This window comes from Mustela lutreola, chromosome 2 (assembly GCF_030435805.1).
Source record: "Mustela lutreola isolate mMusLut2 chromosome 2, mMusLut2.pri, whole genome shotgun sequence".
NCBI lineage: Eukaryota > Metazoa > Chordata > Mammalia > Carnivora > Mustelidae > Mustela > Mustela lutreola.
Window position 1 is genome coordinate 8,375,339 of NC_081291.1, and position 16,905 is coordinate 8,392,243.

Here is a 16,905-nt window from a genome sequence, read left to right on the forward strand (position 1 = left end):
TCCTGGCCCTTGTGGGAACTGATTCCACCCAGGAGCCGGTGGAGGCTGCGAGCCCCGTGACTCCAAGCTCCATCTGGGTGGAAGGCCTGCTTCAAAGATCCCTCCAAGGAAAGGCCCTGCCCCCGCCGCCTGGAGCTTGCTACCTGCCCTGGTGCCTACCAGACCTGATTGGTGAGACAGTTCTTCTTCAGGGCACGCCAGGCCTGACTCAGCCAGGCGGGGTGAGGGTGCCCCCGGCAGCTGCTCAAACAGACAAGCTTGGCGGGGACTTTGGCCTCCTCTGGCTGCACGGAGGAATAGGATATGGGGACAGTGCCTGTGTACCAGGGAGGAGGGGACTGCCCTTGTCCAGGTGGGAGATGGCTGGGTCGGGTGGGGGTGGGGCTGAGGAGGCGGGCAGGGGCTGAACCTCCCTTCCCGTGAGTGATGGAGTGGAGCAGAAGATAGCTTCTCTTCACACCAGCGCCCCTGCTGTTCCCACTGCCCAGAATGCTGTTCCACTCACTCCCTCCTCTGACTTCTGGCACTCCATGAAGATCTGTTTCCGGCCTCTCTCTCCTCCATTCCCCTGAGTGGCTGCTCAGTGCTTGTTCTAGAACCTCACCATCTGAGTCCGTGCAGCATTATCTGTATGCTTGCCTGTCTTTCTATGTGGGGGCAGGGAGAAGTTGCCTCCAGCCCTTACCCTTGGCCTGGAATGCTTGTACCCCTGCTCTTTACCTGAAGAACTTCTATTGGTTCTTACGTCTTCCTTGACTCCCTCCCTTCCCTGCCCAAGCTGGCTCAGGGGCTCCTCTGGGTCCTCCTGCCTCCCACACCCGGAGTTCCCCATCACAGCCCTGACTATACTCAGTTGTAACTCCCTGTTTCCTTGGTGTCCCATCTCTCCCACTCAAATGTCAGCTCGTGCACGAGGAGCAAGGACTTTTCTCTGCCTTACTCATGGTTATGTCCCCAGCACCCGGCATAGGGCTGTGTGTATGTATACTAGGTGCTCAATAAGAGAATGAATGAGGCAGAGTGGTACAGGGGTCTGGGGGTCAGGGGACTCTGACACCTCCCTGTCCCCTAGTGCCTACTATGTCCACCATCAGTGTGGTGGGAGAAGCCAGCCCTGTAGCAGGAGGATAAATGTCTCAACCTCCCCGGCTGAGTGAGGGGTGCAGGGGGCGGGAGAGGAAAGCTGAATGTGGGAACCCACTGCCCCCTGGTGCCTATGACAGGAATGACAGGCTCAGCTGGCTCCGGACCCTCGCCCTGCCCTCAGCCCTTCTGCCCACAGGCACAAGGAAAGCCTTCCTCTTGCCACACGGAGAGGTAGGTGGGGGAGGGGGTAATGTGCCGGTAAGCCCGGGTGGTGGGCCCAGGATGCAAAGGCCATCTGTTCAACAGGCATCTCTTGAGCACCTGCTGTATGCAGGCTCCTACTAACCAGCCCCCACCCCCGTGGGGGAGGGGTGGTCTCATCACATGAGGTCATCAGCCTGCAGGTGCAGGAAACTGAGGCTGGGAAAAGCAGCCACCCATCTCAAAGCACACATTTGAGTCATAAAACTCAAAACTGAGTCTGTTGTATTTAAGGAACTCTCTCCCCTGGCTCTTCAGATGATTTTGGCAACTTGGAGAATCACGTGAATGAATGAATGAATGAATGGAGAGGTGTCTTGAAGCAGGTGGTGAACTCTGAGCAGGAATGGCCACAGGCAGGACTTAGAATCCAAAGAGACCTGAATTCCAGTCCCAGCTTGGCCACACCCAGACTGGGTGACCTTGACCTGGGGCCTCTATGGCCCTCAGTCTCCTCACCTGTGAAATGGGATATTACCTTCAGAGCTGGCCCTATGGGGCTGTGATGGGGAACCGTGAAGTGTTGTCAGGACAGCACAGAACCTGGGTGATGCTGCCTTGTCAGGCTGTTTTGCCTGCTGCTTCTGGAGCAGGGAAGGAAGTTGGAAGCCGGCTCAGGGGTTCCCGGCCTGCCTTTGGGAGTTAAAGTCACAAAGACAAAGGCTGGGCTGGGCCCAGAGAGGCCAGAAGGGCAAAGTGCAGTCTTCCTGTTTTTCTTTGAACAGATGGCCCAGCCGCCGGATGCTTGTCTGTCTGGATGCTTGTCCATCATCCCTGGAAATCACTCCTGTCTCTCTCCGTGATACCTCTGTGAAGTTTGCTCACCTTCCGGTGCTCTTACCATATCCCCACGTTTGGGGGAGGGATTCACCAGGGTCCCCAGACACCCAAGGGGTTTGCAAATAGAATTCCGGAGCTCTTCCTTAGAAGGAAAAACGTGAATAGCACTTGCTCACCCTTCTTCTACTCGTTGGAGCTGCCCTGTGCCTTCCTGTTTAATGTGTTAAGAAAGGTGCTCACCTTCCAACCCAATTAAAACAGATTTTGATAACTGTATCCCAGTGTAATGGGTTTCCTTTTTTTTAAAAAAATATTTTATTTATTTATTTGACAGATAAAGAGAGAGATCACAAGTAGACAGAGAGACAGGCAGAAAGAGAGGGGAAGCAGGCTCCCCGCTGAGCAGAGAGCCCAATGTAGGACTCAATCCCAGAGCCCTGAGATCATGACATGAGCCAAAGGCAGAGGCGTAACACACTGAACCACCCAGGCGTCCCTGTAATGGGTTTCTTTCTTCTTCTTCTTTTTTTATTTTATTTTATTTATTTATTTATTTGACAGGCAGAGAGATCACAAGTAGGCAGAGAGGCAGGCAGAGAGAGAAGGAAGCAGGCTCCCTGCTGAGGAGAGAGCCTGATGCGGGACTCGATCCCAGGACCCTGAGATCATGACCCGAGCCGAAGGCAGAGGCTTAACCCACTGAGCCACCCAGGCGCCCTGTAATGCGTTTCTGATGGGCTTCCTACACCATCCTAGGTGTGTGATTTTGTGACCTTACGAACTTCTGCTAATAAGGGCCCACGGCCCAAAAAGGTGCCCCTGCAAATAAGAGACATTTTCTCAACATGCCTTCCCCCTGCTCAAAGCCTGCTCTGGCTCCTCATTGCCCCAGGAGGGAGCCCTGTTCCTCCCTGTGACCTATAGACCCCTCAGCGGCTCCATAAGCCCACCCCCTCCCTTTCCCCACCTCATTCCTTCATTCATTCGTGCCAGCAGCATTTACTGAGTGCCTGCTGTGTGCCAGGCATGGGGGACTTCCGGAAGGAGGTGATGTCAGTGCTGGAGGGCATGTCATGTGGGTGTTGGCCAGGCTGAGTTAGGGAGGGAGGGAGTTCCAGGCAGAGGGACCAGCAAAGCGGAGACTGGGAGGAGATGTAGAAGTCACCTGTGTGGAAGACAAGGGAGAGAGGGTGGTGGGTTTCCAAGGCCTCCCAGTGGGAGCCCGGGCATAGCCCTTCAAGCAGTGGGGAGCCATGGAAGGGCGCAGAGCCCCGCAAGGACACCCTGGGGTTTGTTTCCAGAAGAGCCAACCTTCCTGTCCATCACTGGCAGAGGTGTCTTTAGGTAAATGCCAAACGGAGGACAAATTGGCTGGGTACTTCAAAATTACAAACCTGCGAACCCTCAGACTCAGCAAGTCCCTTCCTAGAAATCCAGTCTTTCCATTGGAAATGACGATGACACACATGACTAAACGAGGTTGACGGAACAGTCAAGGTTGGAAATTACGATCCCCGAGGGTCTGAGTCCACAGCGCATGCGCAGCGGGGTAGGGCACGGCCTTACGGAGAGTGGGAATTCTCTTTCAATAAAAGACACAGTGAGGAGGGGCATCTGTGCAGCGCATGGAATGGCCTGGAACGAGAAAAGCAAGGTGCAGATCAGGGTGTACAGAAAGCCGCCTTGGGTGTCAAATGTTAAGGAAAAATGTATGTCTATAACCATCTTTACTTGATTTTCTAGATACTCTTAAAATTTCAAGAAACCGGTGGGGTTGGGGTAGAGGGCAGGAAGGACGCTTTTCTTTTTTATTTTTAACTAACAGACTTTATTTATTTATTTATTTTGGTGGGTGGGGGGAGGGGCGGAGGGAGAGGGTGAAAGAGAATCTCACGGGGGCTCCCCGCCCTGCGCAGAGCCCCCCACGGGACTCGACCTCACAACCCTGAGATCATGACCTCAGCCTTTTAACAGATTGAGCCATCCAGGCCATCCAGTCCTCCCCCCACCCCCCAGTAGATTTTATTTCTTTAAAAGAGGTTTCAGTTCACAGGAAACAGCAAATAGCGCAGAGTTCCCGTGTGTTCCCCGCGCCGCGCCCAGTTTCCTCCATTAGTAACATCTCGCTTTAGTGAGCGACATTTGTTGCAACGGAGAGGTCATTATGCACTGAAGTCCGGTAGTCCCCATTAGGGTACACCCTGCGTGTCCTACAGTCTATGGGTCTGGATAGACAGAATGACACGTATGCACCATAACAGGGTCATACATATCAGAATGGTTCCACCTAACATAACAGAATGCTTCCACGTAACAGAATGGTTCCACCGCCCTGAAAATCCTCTGTGCTCCCCCGCTCACCCCACCCTCCCTCCCGGCCCTGGCAACCACTGATCTTAGCGTCTCCCTAGTTTTGCCTTTTCCAGAATGTCACATGTTTGGGATCATACCATACGTGGTCTTTTCAGTCTGGCTTCTTCCACTTAATCACAGGCAGCCTCCCTGTCTTTTCATGGTTTGAAACCGCATTTGTTTCTTGCTAAATAATATTGCCGGGCGGTTATCAGGGGAAAAAAGAAATCCAGGGACAGGCACTTTTGCCTGACGTCCATCATTACTTCAGCCGCAGTCTGGGCTCAGATTCTCGATCTCTTTGGTAGTGGGGACACTGAGACTGAGCGAGCTACCCCAAGTCCCCAGAGCCCTCAGGCTGTCCTCCTTCCCCTGGACTGGTCCCTAAAGGACTTTTTCTCTGCCTGAGTTTCCTGTGCCATCTCTTTCACCATCGAAGCCCAAGTGTGGGTCCCGTGTGTAGGACAAACTCTGCAGGAACTTTCTCCCTGGCTGCCCAGGGCTCTGGGGGACACCTTGCCTCTGTGACATGGGACTTCCGAGACGCATTCACCAGGTAACACAGCTGGGGTTCTGCAAGGTTCCAGCGACCCAGCTGACAAGTGGGAGACAATGGGTTTCCCTCTTCTAGAGGGACCCGATTGTCTCAGCCCAGACTATTCCTTTATCTTCAGAAAGCAGCTGTGCCAAGAAAAGGAGGTTAGATGCTCGGATGCTTGAGTTCGAATCCTGCACTCCCACTTTGGGTGCCAGGCTTAAACGATTTTTGTTTTATGCTTATGAGAACAACTAAACTAAAAATACCGACAATACCAAATGCTGACAAAGATGCAGAGAAACTGGACGTCTCAGATGTTGCAGGTGGTGATGCAAAATGGTGCAACCCTTCTGGAAAAGTTTGGTGGTTCTTCAAACACTAAACAGGCAGTCATCACATGACCCAACGATCCCACGGCCACATATTTGAAAATGAAAACTGAGGAGCACCTGAGTGGCTCAGTCAGTTGAGCATCCAGCTCTTGGTTTCAGCTCAGGTCATGATCTCAGGGTCATAGGATCAAGCCCTGCATAGGGCTTTGAGCTCAGCACAGAGTCTGCTGGAGAGTCTTTCTTCTCATCTCCCCGCTCTGCCCCTCTGCCCACTCTTTCTCTCTCAAATTAATAAAATCTTTAAAAAATATATTTAAAAAGTAAAAAATAAAAATGAAGGGGCGCCTGGGTGGCTCAGTGGATTAAAGCCTCTGCCTTCGGCTCAGGTCATGATCCCAGGGGTCCTGGGATGGAGCCCCGCATCCAGCTCTTTGCTCAGCAGGGAGCCTGCCCCCCCCCACTGCCTGCCTCTGCCTACTTGTGATCTCTGTCAAATAAAAAAAATAAAATCTTTAAAAAAAAATAAAAATGAAGATTTTGGGGGTGCCTGGCTGGCTCAGTTAGTACAGCACACAAGTCTTGATCTTGGCGTTGTGGGTTCAAGCCCCGTGTTGGCTGAAAAATAAAATCTTGGGGTGCCTGGGTGGCTCAGTGGGTTGAGCCTCTGCCTTCAGCTCAGGTCATGATCTCGGGGTCCTGGGATCGAGTCCTGCATCGGGCTCTCTGCTTGGCAGGGAGCCTGCTTCCAATCTCTCTCTCTCTCTCTCTCTCTCTGCCTGCCTCTCTGCCTACTTGTGATCTCTCTTTGTCAAATAAATAAAATATTTTTAAAAAATCTTTAAAAATAATAAAACCCAAGAGAAAATTTATGTTCACATAAAAACCTGTCCATGATTATTTATAGAAGCTTTATTCATGATCACCAATAGCTGGCAAAAATCCAATTGTCCCTCAACGGGCGAATGTGGAACAAACGGGCGTCCATGGGTACAATGGAATATTCTTCAGTAACAAAAAGGAACGAACTATTGATACAGGCCACAAAGCTTTGGGCTTAAATGCTTTATGCTGCAGTGAAAGAGGCCAGACTCAAAAGACTATATATTGTATGATTCCATTTATAGAACGTTCTCAGAAAGACAGAACTCTAGTGTGGGAGCGCAGATCGGTGTTGGGCTGGGGCTGGGGGGAGGGGCTGACACAAAGGGGCAGCGTGAGGGAGTTTAGGGATAGTGTGGAGTTTCGGAGCCAGCAGGACAACAGATGATGATGACCCAGTAATCAGGAACATCATGGGGACTCCTGGGCACCAGGGGAGCCCTGAGGGCATGTCCGACCCAGCTGGAGGGCATCTCAGAGGAGCGGGCATCGAAACTGAGACCTAAAAGCTGTCTTTTAGGTAGCAGGCAGGTGAGCAGCCGGGCAGACAGTGGGAACAGCATGAGCAGAGCAGAGGCTCCGAGGAGGGACATTCAGGAAACTGGAGCGTTTATCTGACTGGAGTCCACAGGGTGTTTTTTGTTTGTCTTTTGGTTTTGATTCATCTGCTCTTGAGTTGAAAACTGGAGACTCCGCGGTGGGTGGCAGGGATCCCACCCAGACAGCTCCAGGCCGGGTCCAGCCCCATGCTGTGAACTCCGCCCAGGTCTGCCATGCCCATTTTCCAGACGAGGAAACCCACGCTTAGAGAAGAGGTCCTTTATCACCTGATGTGACCTTGAGGATCCTTGAGGACAACTTTTGCACAGGATTAGTCACTCAGATTCTGGAATCAGACAGGCCTGGGTTTGCTGGGCATGTAAAAAGGGTGAGAAAATCCAGGAAGCCTGCCTGTGGAGGTGACCCTGGAGGCTGCAGGATGAAAAGGAGCATGGTAGATGTGGACCTCATAGTTGAGATCCTGGCAAACACGACTCCAGCATCCAGATGCCTTTGTTGGAGACTCCTCTCTGGAGGGTGCACAGAACTGGGAAGGGGGGGGGGGTCCTGTCTCAGAATCAATGCCCCCTGGGAGTAGCCTTCAGCCAGTGGGGGTGATGGATAAACACTGCCGCTCCCTTGCCCGCAGATGCGATGACCAAGATGCGTGTCCTATGTTGTTTCCCAGTGGTCCCCAGAGGGACTGAACCCCCAGTTGCTTGCTGGGCTAACCTGCCTTAAACACCCCCCCCCCCCCTTACAGGCTGCCTTCCCTTCTCAGTCTCATTTCCTTTCACAGACTGAATTATGTCACTCCAAATTTGTATGTTGAAGTGTACACCACCCCCCCCCCGCCCCCGCAGTTACTCGGAATCACACTCTATTTGGAGATAGGGTGCTTAAGCAGGTAATTAAGTTAAAACAAGGTCACATTAAGACAAAACCTTCTCAGGGTACAGAAATGGTAGAGGTAGAGAGTCTCAGGCATCCGGGATCAGAGCGCGCCTGCCAGCCACGCAGGGAGGAGCCAGGGTGCTCTGCCCCGCTGCGGCCAGACCTCAGTGCCACGGAAGCCGCAGTGTTTGCCCCAAAAACCCACGAAGAGAAGCTTCGGATGTGGGCGGGGCGATGCCACCGCAGAAGCCTCCTCTGCGGTTTCAGGCCACAAAGGAAGGTTGCAGCCCATTTCTTCCCAGCCACAAAGGAAACGGTTACTGGTTACTCGTTCGGGGCTGGGCGGGCTTGACCTCAGCCATCTGGGCTGAGCGGGCGGCGCTAAGCGCCTCCGGGCGTCTCCTCCTTCGTGGGTCTTTCTGATTTATTCCCGCGGTCGGAGAGCTGACCTTGGTGTCTTCAGCGCGCAGCCTCTCTTGGCCCCCAGCTCAGAAGCAAAACACAATTCCTTTTAAAGATAACTTTATTGAGGGACGCCTGGGTGGCTGGTGTTAAGCGTCTGCCTTCAGTTCACATCATGATCTCGGGATCCTGGAGATCGAGCCCCATTTTGGGCTTCTTCCCCTGCTCAGTGGAGAGTCTGTTCTTCTCTATCTGCCCCTCCCCACTGCTCATGTTCTCTCTCTCCAGCTCTCGAAGAAATAAGATCTTTTTTTTTAAGATTTTTATTTATTTGTGAGAGAGAGAGAGAGAGATACAGAGCGCAAGCACAGGCAGACAGAGTGGCAGGCTAGAGGCAGAGGGAGAAGCAAACTCCCTGCCCAGCAAGGAGCCGGATGTGGGACTCGATCCCAGGACGCTGGGATCATGACCTGAGCCGAAGGCAGCTGCTTAACCAACTGAGCCACCCAGGCGTCCTGAAATAAATAAGATCTTTTAAAAATAGCTTTATTGAGAGACGCTTGGGTGGCTCAGTGGGTTAAGCCTCTGCCTTCGGTTCAGGTCATGATCTCAGGGTCCTGGAATCGAGCCCCGCATAGGGCTCTCTGCTCGGTGGGGAGCCTGCTTCCTCCTCTCTCTCTGCCTGCCTCTCTGCCAACTTGTGATCTCTGTCTGTCAAATAAATAAATAAAATCTTTAAAAAAGAAAGAAAGAAAGAAAGAAAGAAAAATGTCCTGCACCCATTAGCTGTCATTCTCCTATCCCCTGTCCCTTGAGCCCGAGACTACTCCAGCCCACTATTTTGGACTCCTGGAAGACTACGGTGTTATATGTTATATGTGGTCTTGTTACATGTTATACATGGTGTTTTGCATCTGACGCCTTTCATTTCGTGTCATGTTTTCAAGACTCACTCTCACTGTGCTGGAGCTTCCTTCCTTCTTGTGGCTAAATCACGTTCCATCATCCATGGAGGGACGTTTGGGTTGTTTCCACCTTTTCCACCTTTTTTTTAAAAAATGATTTATTTATTGTTTTATTTATTTGAGAGAATGGGGGTGGAGATAGGTGGAGGGGGAGCAGAGAGACAGAATCTCAAGCAGACTCTCTACTGGGCACGGAGCCCAATGTGGGTCTCCATCTCATGATCCCAATACCACGACCTGAGCCAAAATCAAGAGTTGGATGCTTGGGGCGCCTGGTGGCGCTCTCTCTGTTTGTCTCTCTCAAATGAATAAATAAGATCCAAAAAAAAAAAAAAAAAAAAAGAGTTGGATGCTTAACCCACTGAGCTACCCAAACACCTCTGGATTGTTTCTGCCTTTGTTGGTTATGAATCACGGTGCTCAGAATATTCAAGTACAGGTATTTGTGGTGTATGTGTGGGTGCATATCCAGACAGGCCCTATGGTAATTCTAGGCTTAACGCCTTGAGGAAACGCAGAACTGCTTTTCCGGGGGCTGCCCCAGTGCACAACCTGCCCAGCAGTGAATGCGGGAATTTCTCCACACCCTCATGTGAAAGCACTTCCTGAGCCCATTTTGCAGATAAGACTTTGGTACCTTGAGGCCAAGCAATGGATCTCGGTCCAGACGCTCGAATGAAGAGTCATGGGTATTTTTCGAGCTCCTGCTGTGTACCAAGCACTGAATAGAGTAGACAGGAAAACTTGTGATTGTGAGGTGCGGCATGGAGAGGACCTAGATGGTTCAAAATAAGAAGTTATAAAGCTTAAAGTAAGGTAGACAAATCTGGAGGACTATACGGGACTAAGGGACTTGTACTAGGTTGCGATCAATTTCTACAACTGGATATTTTTACACTAGGTTCTACAACTGGATATTTTACACTGGGTTACTTTTAATGTTCTTTTAAAATTGTGGTAAAATACATATCAGATAAAATTGGCCATTTGAACTAATTTTAAGTGTGTAATTCCGTGGCGTTAATTACATTCACAGTGCTGGGCCACCACACCCCGTTTCCAAAATTTTTCATTGCCCCAAGCAGTTCTGCTCTCCTGTAGCAATGACTTCCCATTCTCTGCGCTCCCCTGTCTCTGTAAGCCAGCCTCTTCTAGGTATTCGTATCTGTGACACTAGAAAGCACAGCCTATTGGTGTGATGAAAAATGGCCAGACTTCATTTTGGTTTTTAAATCTTTTTTTTTTCTTTTGTTAGAGAGAGAGTGCAAGCAAGTAGGGGAGGGACAGAGGGAGATGGAGAGAGAGAATCCCAAGCAGGCTCCAGGACCAGCAGCACAGTGTCTGATGTGTGGCTTGATCCCTGGACCCCAAGCTCGTGACCTGAGCCAAAACCAAGAGTTGGACGCTTAACCCACTGAGCCAGCCAGGGACCCCTTCTTCTACTTCTTCTTCTTCTTCTTTTTTTTAAAATATTTTATTTATTTATTTGACAGAGAAAGATCACGAGCAGGCGGAAGGGCAGGCATGGGTGGGGGGGAAGTAGGCTCCCTGTTGAGCAAGGAGCCTGATGCGGGGCTAGATCCCCTGACCCTGAGACCATGACCTGAGCCAGAGGCAGAGGCTTAACCCACTGAGTCACCCAGGCTTCCCTTCATTTTGTTTTTTAATAAAAGAAGCCGGCCCTGGTGTGGGTATTAAGGAGGGCACGTATTGCATGGAGCACTGGTGTGGTACATAAACAATGAATCTTGGAACACTGAAAAAATATAAAAATTTTTAAAAAATAAAAAGAAGCTAGGCATTGGCGTCAGCTGCCACACCTGCCCACATTAAACACATAAAAGTGTCAGGTGAGGGCACCTGGGTGGCTCAGTTTATTAAGCATCTGCTTTCTGCTCAGCATATGATCCCAAGGTTCTGGGATCCAGCCCTGCTTCGGGCTCCTTGCTCAAGGGGGAGCCTGCTTCTCCCTCTTGCTCTGCCCCTGCCCCCGCCCCCACTTGTGCACACTCTCTCTCTCCCAAATACATAAATAAAATCATTTAAAAAAAAGTGTCAAGTGATGTCTTGATGGTCTTCAGGTGTTAGAAGGACTGAGGATGATGGGTCAGAGGCCACCGCGGGCAGACTCCCGAAGCCAGGCCCAGGAGAAGGAGACAGCAATTTGGATATAAGGCCAGAATTCCAAGGGGGCAGCTGGAAGGTCAAAGTTCCGTTTGGCTCGTGGACATCTGAGGACTTCCAGGCCCAAGGAATAAGGGGCTCACACTGGGGTCCACCAATAACGGACCAGGTTGCTTTGTTGGGTAGTGAGATCCTTGTCATCCCGGATCCAATGTTGTCATTGTCTGTTTACACGCCTGGGTCCCTTGAGTATCTGAGTCTGTGACGGGAGGGGCAGCAACTGTTTGGTTTGGTACAGCGGTTGGTATCCACTGGGCGCTCAGTGAATGCTCCCTGGATGAAAAGTTGAATGCATTAGTGAACAGGCAGATTCCACCCATCGGGAAGGAGCCCCTGGCTTTGGGCTCAGAAGACAGCTTCAGATCTTAGTAGTGTGGCCTGGAATGCAAGGCTGTCCCCCCACTAGGCCCCCAGAGTATTGACGGTAAAACAGAAGAATGAGAGCGCCTACCTCCCGAGACAGAAGAGGAGATGCCGCTGAGTTCAACACTGGTGCAGAGTAAAGGCTCCAAGAATCGGACACACCAACTCCCTCGGTTCTTTTAAGAGACAACGACAGAAAAGCAGTTGGCGAGCGGCCCGCAGAGGGGATTCCAGTGCTGGGTTGGATTGTTTTCCAGGATCCCTGAGATCATAGTGGAGTTTCGGGCCAGAGCTGTGTTTTTGTTTCTGCAAATTCTCTCTTACTTCTGTGGTCAAAGATTAGGTCGTGGTTTTCCGATATCACAAAACCCCCACCAGACAGCAAGGAGCATCTGCTGAGAGGGCCGGAAAACCCTTCCAAGAATACAGTGGTCCTGGTTGAAGACAGCACTGGTCACTCAGCCTGGGCACCTGTCCTTGGGTCCCCTGGGGTCTCCTTTTACAATCACAGCATTCTTCCATTTTCTTAAAAACAGTTTTTTTTCTGGGACGCCTGGGTGGCACAGTCGGTAAGCGACCAGGTCTCGGCGTTGGCTCAGGTCCTAATCTCAGGGTCGTGAGATCAAGCCCTGTTAGCTCCTCACTCAGCGTGGAGTCTGCTCGGGATTCTCTCTGCATCCCTCTGCCCCCCTCCCTGGTGCTCTCTATCTCTCTCAAATAAATAAACAAATCTTCAAAAAATAAAAAAAACCCACAATTTTTTTCCCACACACCGAAGGAATATATGCTCATCATAGGCAATTTGAGAACATTTTCAGAAAAGACCACGTAGGAACAAAAATAAGTTGTTCAGCCGCTCACCAATGCTGATGCTTTTGTAGCTTTCGTTCTGGATGTTTTTCTCTACAGAACAGGTATCTGCTCTGCTCTTTTCAAAAGTTATGATTGAGGAGGGGCGCCTGGGTGGCTCAGTGGGTTAAGCCTCTGCCTTCTGCTCGGGTCATGATCTCAGGGTCCTGGGATCAAGCCCCGCATCGGGCTCTCTGCTCAGCGGGGAGCCTGCTTCCCCCTCTCTCTCTGCCTGCCTCTCTGCCTACTTGTGATCTCTCTATCCAATAAATAAATAAAATTTTAAAAAATTTTTAAGAAAGGTTATGATTGCTCTGAAAACCCAACTTTGGAATCTGCTGTGTTGGGATGGTTTTTCCACACCATTGAACTTCCAAGGCTGTGATGGATTGTATATATATATATTTTAAAAGATTTTATTTATTTATTTAACAGAGATCACGAGTAGGTAGAGGCAGAGAGAGAGAGGAGGAAGCAGGCACCCTGTGGAACAGAGAGCCTGATTCAGGGCCCGATCCCAGGATCCCTGGGATCATGACCTGAGCTGAAGGCAGAGGCTTTAACCCACTGAGCTTCTCAGGCGCCCCTGGATTCTATATTTTAACGTAAGAAAGACTATGTGTATGTCCTCATGGGCAGAGAGTTGGACAGGGGTCCTGCAACCACCAAAAGGTCTATGTCGTGGTTAAGATTGAGACCCGGGGATCAAAATCTGACTTTCACCACTTCCTATATGTGACATCACCAAGGTGTTTAGACTTTCATGCCTCAGTTTATCCATCTGTAAAATGGGGATTTATGATTTCATTGATCTCAAAACAACCCTGGGCCCCCAGTGAATGACTAGCAGAGAAGAGATTTCCATGTTCTTTCTTAGAGATTTTATATATTTATTTGAGGGAGAGAGTGAGCACCAGTGAGGGGAGGGGCAGAGGAAGAGGGAGAAGCAGACTCCCTGCTGAGCATGGAGCCCAACACGGGGCTCCAACTCACGACCCTGATACCTGATCTGAGCTGAAATCAAGAGTCAGATGCTTAACCGACTGAGCCATTCAGGTGCCCCAAGATTTCCATTTTCTTTCTTTCTTTCTTTTTTTTTTTTTTTTAAGATTTTATTTGTTTATTTGACAGACAGAGATCACAAGTAGGCAAAGAAGCAGGCAGAGAGAGAGAGGGAAGCAGGCTCCCCACATAGCAGAGGAACACACCGCACTGCCTTCCCAGCAAGTTATAAAAAATCATACCTACGGTACTATATTTTTTACACAAAGTTACAAAACATGCTTGCAATGATGTCTGCTTTGTCATGATTCACTTGTCCCATTTAGAAGGCATATGTGTTTTATGGAGTTTTCTGCATTTGTGTTTCATTTCCTCATTTTAAAAAAGACTTAAAAAAAAAGTCAAATTACGTAAATGAGTTTGGAGCAAAAAACAGATGCCACCACCAGTGTTTTCTTTAAAAAACATTTTATTTATTCATTTATTTGTCGGGGGAGGAGCAGAAGGAGAAGGAGAGAAAGAATCCCAGTCAGACCCCCTGCTGAACATGCAACCAGGCACAGGGACTCGATCTCACGACCTACGAGATCATGAATGGAGCCAAAATCACAAGTGAGATGCTTAATTGACTGAGCTATGCAGGCACCCCTTATTTTTTCTTTTTCTTTTAATTAATAGAGTTTACTTTTTAAAAGTTTTAGGCTTGAAGACTAATTGAATGTAAAGCACAGAGAGTTACTGCATGTCTCCTCTCTCCTCAACCCGCAGCTTGCCCTATTATTAACGTCTTGCATTCGTGATCAATTACTTACAATCGATGGATCAATATTGATAAATGAAGGTAAAACGATGTTCCTATGGATGGAACCTGATCCAATATGACTGGTGTCCTCATAGGAAGGATTAAGAGGCTGCCTGGGTGGCTCAGGCTATTAGGTGTCTGACTTTGGTACAGATCATAATCTCAGGGTCCTGGGATCAAGCCCCATGTCTTGTTCTCTGCTCAGCGGGGAGTTTGCTGGTTCCTCTGCTCCTCCCCCTGCCTGTGCTCTCTCTCAAATAAATAAATAAAATCTCTTTTTTTCTTTTTCAAAAAATTTTTAATTAACATACAATGTATTATTAGGCCCAGGGGTACAGGTCTGTGAATCGCCAGGTTTACACACTTCACAGCATTCACCATAGCACATACCCTCCAAATCTTTTTTTTTTTTTTTTTTTCAAGACGAATATTAAGAGACAGATTCTCCTGGAGGGAAGACTACGTGAAGGCCTTAGAAAAGATGTCCATCAGCAAGCCAAGAAGAGAGACCTCAGGAAAAACCGACCTTTCTTTCCTGCTTTCTTTCCAGACTTTTCTGTTGGGTAGTATTTTCTGACTTCTCACCTCTGTCCCCAGTGATTATTACTAAAATAACTTAACCCATAAAATGGCCCCTTGTTAGGGTCAGGTCCAGGTTTTGTAGGACCTAAATGCACAAATATATCAATGCTGTTGATTTTACATGATCAATCAACGAGGTGAACCTATCCCCTGAGGCTCCCGTTGGTGGGCTCAGCATAATGGGGTCCTGGGGAGGGGGGAGGGCACCAACGTGTGTGTATTGTGTATTTAAGATGCTTGATTTTCTTGGTTTCGGTGCTTTTGAAAAAAATTTCCTAGGGACACCTTAGGTGCTTCAGTTGGTCAAGCATCTGCCTTTAGCTCAGGTCATGATCCCAGGGTCCTGGGGTTGGGACTCTGCATCGGTCTCCCTGCTCAGTGGGGAGTCAATTTCTCCCTCTCCCTCTGCCCCTCCCCAAACTCATGCTCTCACCCTCTCCCTCAAATAAATACATAAAATCTTAAAAAAAAAAATCTCCTAAAATAAAACGAAGGAGACCTGGTGGGGGAGAACCAAATTAGGATTATCTTAACACACCTTAAGCTCTATTCTTAAGCAAATATTGGAGTAGTTCTATTTCTACAATAATGTTTAAATGTTTTCCTAATGGGTCTGTAGCTTCCCTTCAAAAGAAGCTTTTCACGGTTTTCTAGAACCTCTGAACTATCACTGATAGATTGCACTAATTTTCTCTGCTTGTTTGTTTGGTTTTTTTGCCGAGCATCTGACATTTTACAATTCGCCGGATGCTTGCACAATCTGTAATTCGCCAGATGCCTGCACAATTCTGTTTCTTTGCACCAATTCAGTTGGCGTGGGTTAGGGGGACTTGCAGGGTGCGTCACAGACACACTCCGTTTCATCCCGCTGACCCGGGTGGGTCTAGGGCACCGAGGCGCACTCGGCGGGGGCTTGGCTGGGAGACTCTAGTGGGGGCTCACGTACGGCCGCGCTTTCCGCTGATGGCCGCCAGGGGGCGCGAGAGGCCGAGACGCACGCCTGGTCCTTGCAGGTAAGCCGGGGCGGGGGGGGCGGGGCTTCTGCGCCGGGCTGCCGCGGGGGCGGGGCCTGGGGGAGGTACCTCGCGCCTCCACCTAAGGGTCCTGTGTCCCTCTGGCTTTGGCAGGGTCAGCTCTCCTTCAGCCTCCAGTGGGCCTCCCATCCTCCCCGCCCTTATTTTTTTTTTAATCATTACTTTTATTTATTTATTTATTTATTTGTGAGACAGAGATCACAAGTAGGCAGAGAGGCAGAAAGACAGAGAGAGGAGGAAGCAGGCTCCCTGCTAAGCAGGGAACTGATGTGGGGATCGATCCCAGAACCCTGGGATCAGGGCCGGAAGCCGAAGGCAGAGGCTTTAGCCCACTTAGCCACCCAGGCACCCCCTCCCCGCACTTATTTATCCTTCATTTTCCCGCCCTCTTTGAGCACCAACCCTTTCCTGGGCACTTCTGCCCACATTTTCAAGCCCTCATTTGCATCCTGCATTTTCCCATACTCCCTTGCTCCTGCATTTTCTCACCCTCCTGTGCATCCTCATTTTCGGGCCCTCTGCACCTGGTTCTTGGGCTCTTTATTTCAGTGACCTTTTAGAGAAAGTCGTGAAAGGACACGCTTCTAGACGGGAACGTGACCCGCAGTCGGGGAGGAGATGGTCACTCCTACGTGCAAATTTTTAGTTCCACATATTCCAAGAAGCAGATAATTTGACAAACATTCGTTAAATTAATTCAAATGTGTGTGCGGGGGGGGTGTGTGTGTGTCTCGATGTCTACAAGCACCGTTTTTCCTCTGAAATGCCTGCTACCCACGTCTCATCAGGGCCCGCTGATCAATGGCACTTGGGCTCAAGGAAATTTGCTGCACCTGCTGTGGCTGAGCAGAGGGAGAAAGGAAAGGTGTTGGCGGGAAATGGGGAGAGGGGCTGGAGTGGGGAGGGTGGAGCGCTGTCAGAGGTTCCCACGTTCCTGTCTCTCTTGGAGTTTCAAAGCCCAGCCTTGACCTTGATCCCTGGGTCTCCCTGAGCAGTTTCCTTGTCCTCTGAGCCCCGTGAGGAGGGTGAGGATGAGTCATGTGAGCGAATGCGAAGGCAG

At 49.9% G+C, this 16,905-nt stretch overlaps 1 long non-coding RNA gene across 1 annotated transcript; it reads left to right on the forward strand.

The window, feature by feature from the left end:
* Positions 1 to 227: 227 nt before the first annotated feature.
* Positions 228 to 2,373, forward strand: LOC131825718 (uncharacterized). Its single transcript, XR_009351292.1, has 3 exons — positions 228 to 352; positions 1,224 to 1,317; positions 2,073 to 2,373. It is a non-coding gene; the product is annotated as an uncharacterized LOC131825718 (long non-coding RNA).
* The last annotated feature ends 14,532 nt before the right edge of the window (positions 2,374 to 16,905 follow it).